Genomic DNA, 3,630 nt, shown 5'->3' with positions numbered 1-3,630 from the left:
AAACAGAGGTTTGAAACGGAAGTTAAGTACTTAGACAAATAAACGATTGCTTCTGAGTAGATAATTGATTTCAAAACAGTAAGTGTTGTGCTATCTGTTTCGCCTAGTGGTAAACGTCTGCTAATATGACAATATTCTGTAATTTGCAAGCTTTTGTTGATTAGGAAGTAAACAGCACACCACTGTGTACCTCTAAACATACACTTTCCTAATACTTCAGTTGAAGCTTAATACTGTTGTATATTATCCGAGGTTTCCCTCATAACTGAAGCTTTTTGTTTTTGTCATCTTAAGAAATTTAAGAAAATGACGAGATAACTTATTCATTCGGCATTTGCACGTACTTGCTTATAAAAACTTACTTTTGCTTTGGAGCGTTTTTCACATCCATTCACCTTAAAAACTAACCAATGAGGTGCTCAAACATAAACCTTATAATATATAAATAATGTTTATTTCTTTCATTTCCTCCGCTTACTACCATTATTTTATAGTAGGACAACAGTCGTCATTTAATTTATGCTAGTTGTTGGTTAAAAAAATTACTGAATTTTCATATCAGACACTAATTCAAGATTAAATGAATTTTAAAATATCAGATATCGGATTATTTCGTTTGCTTTTTATGTTCCTCTCTACGTATCTATAATTCTCAGAAGTTTAAGTCTGGTGAACATTAACGGTCAGTCATAACGTAGATCGTGGTACAAATTCAACAAGATAAATATCAATGGAATTAAAGTTATGGTAGCACTATTGATGATGAAAAAGACTAAACATTGGATAATGCGGTTTGAAATGAAAAAATGATTTTAAGAAACAAAATAATATAAAAGCCCATAAAAACTAAGTGAAAACTAAAAGCAAATACATTTGCACTGCTGTGACCAATTTTAAGCTATATTACCTGACTCCTGCAACCACTGGTTACAGTCATTGCGTGGACTTCAACCAGGTTATTGGTGTCCACCAAACAGCTCAGTCCAACAGTCACTATCATTACCACTCGACTTCCAACCACTGGATCGCATGTCAGTTCGAACACACATCTACTGATATCTACTTTCATACAAAACGTGCTACTCTAAGTGGAGTACATGAATCTGTACTTCGTTATCAAGTTAACTTACAAATTTAAATGGAATTCGCCTTTAATAATTAACTCAGGTTCTTCGGTGAGAATTTGGAACTACGGATTACTACATGGATAGTTTTATATCGAATACATCAACGATCGTAAAATTAAAGAGTGTCCATCAAGTTTAATAATTGTCACAGAGGTGAACTAACTCTACAGTAATTAATACGTTCGTTAAAGAATGATAAATATTGTATATTTTATACGAATATTCGTCAAGATTATAACGAATAGCTTGACGAGAATCGGGCGCCGAGTATAGAGAAGTCATTATATTTGAAATAATCTCAGCGATTGGAATTTAAATAATTCCAACGTCACGTCCAGTTAACTTGTCTGAACTTCTTCAGAGTGATAATCAAATTCGTCAGAGAAGTATATAGAGTTTATTCTCGCAAACATATCAAAATCTATATTACGTCAAACCAATCATATTTAAATGTTGAATTATTTGTAAACAGGATAAGTCAGTTAAATAAGTGAGAATCAAGTAAAAAGTTCACGATGTGAAATAAAAGAAGACTGGATGGGTCGTGTGTGTGTATGTATGTGTAAGAATGAGTTAATAATGAATGATATTCAATGTTAATATGTTTTTATATAAAGTAAAAATAAAAGTGCAAATTGAAGGTTGGAAAATTGTTTCTGAATCATTGAATTGCAAGTAACCAAAATGAGAATCATCAAGTACATAATTGTAATGCTAAACATAACTCTTATGTCCATGGAGCAATCTTTCACAATAATATATCGTGTTAACAACAGTCTACCTAATTCCGTCAGACTGAGAATCCCACAGACGGCTGAGGTAATGCTATTCGGATCAAAAAGCCAGAGCTTTGCATCCAAAAGAAATATGTTCAGCCCCTCCTTTTACCATGGCCAACTTCAGGTCAACTTGTTAATAATCAATTTCATAATATGGTGACGTTAATTTGATTAATGTTCATTTTTATATCCTAAACTTATTTTATATATACATCTTACCAGTCATTATTATTATTATCACACTTGTTAACCTTTTAGAGAAATTTATTCAGCATCCACCCCTATCTACTATATCTGACCTAATTCATATTACTGGTTTGAGCTCATGGATGGTAAGAGCTTCGGCTATTTTTAGGAGTTTGATACGAAGAAATCTAGGTAGATTTGAATGAATCATATAAACAACCTTAAAATCAGACTGTGGATCCGTAGAATGATTACAGTCGATTAGGTGTTCAAGTATAGAACTCTTAACTGCTTTCTTTTCACCTTTGTAGAACCAAACTGGGATATGTTCTCGTATCCGAGTTGAAAGCGAGCGCTGGCTACGGCAGATGTACCTTGCTCCACAAGAGCAGGTGAACTGGTAGATGCACATAGAGGCGACCAAACGCGGAAGCTTATCTTTTATGGATACAGAAAATAAGTTCTTACTCGTGAAGGTTATTCGCGGTTTAGCAGCATTAAATGTCCTTTTAATCGTTGTTGTTAAACGATTTTTAATTATGTTTGATGTTCGATCACCTTTAAATTCCAGACTTATATAAAGGTTTTTCTTCGGGACGGAATAACTAGGTTTCTTATCGACGCTACTTCTATTATTATCCTACATATTACGTAATTTCTGATTTGTAATCCCATTGTAATATCTTACCCTATGTCAACTATATTTATTCTGATCATTTATCTTACGATTTTATTTCACTTATAAACTGATTCAAGTTAACGCTCCATATTAGTCAGCTCCAACATTAACGATTCGATTTTATTTTACATTACAAATACTCCTTAATTCACATGTTACAGTTTTTAAAGGGTGTACTCTACCTTAAACTTGGCCAATTTTTTATGGATTATTAATTTGGATTTATAATTGTAGAACCTGATGAGAAATTATTGAATAGAATATTCTTCGTTCATATAATCGTGCTATAAGTCATATTGAGTTCAGTCAAAATAACGATTCATGTGAAATAAACCGGTTGAATAAAAAAAGAAGGGTTCCAATTACCTGTTGATGAATATTTGCCGAATAGTTGCTAGCTGAATACCATCCTTTCTGTTTAGGCTGTCCCTATTCGCCCATATATACATCGTTTCTGCTGTCAATCTTTCTGAAGTATTTTCGCCCCTTCAAAATTATTCCTGTGTCCTGTTTCTAACGCATGTAACGCTATCGCAGACTTATTCTCAAGTTTCCTTATGTCAACCGAAGTTTTGGGAACATTTTTCAAACACTGTTTGTGTTCCTTCAACCTTACATTCAATTGTCTGAATGTTTCTCCAATATAAGCTGCATTACAATCATGACAATTGATCTCATAGACAATATTTTGTTGTTCTTCCATTGGCAACCTATCCTTAACTTTCACTAATGCCGAGCTTATAGTGTCACACGTCCGGAAATACACTCTTATATCATACTTGTTTAGAATCCGCTTGATTTCTTCCGATGTTTCACTACGGTATCGGATGACCACGGTAGACTTCCAATCTTTCGGTAT

This window comes from Schistosoma mansoni (genome assembly GCF_000237925.1).
Source record: "Schistosoma mansoni, WGS project CABG00000000 data, chromosome 4 unplaced supercontig 0032, strain Puerto Rico, whole genome shotgun sequence".
In the NCBI taxonomy this organism is placed as follows: Eukaryota; Metazoa; Platyhelminthes; class Trematoda; order Strigeidida; family Schistosomatidae; genus Schistosoma; species Schistosoma mansoni.
The sequence above is the reverse complement of the archived record's forward strand: the minus strand, read 5'-3'. Positions refer to the sequence as shown.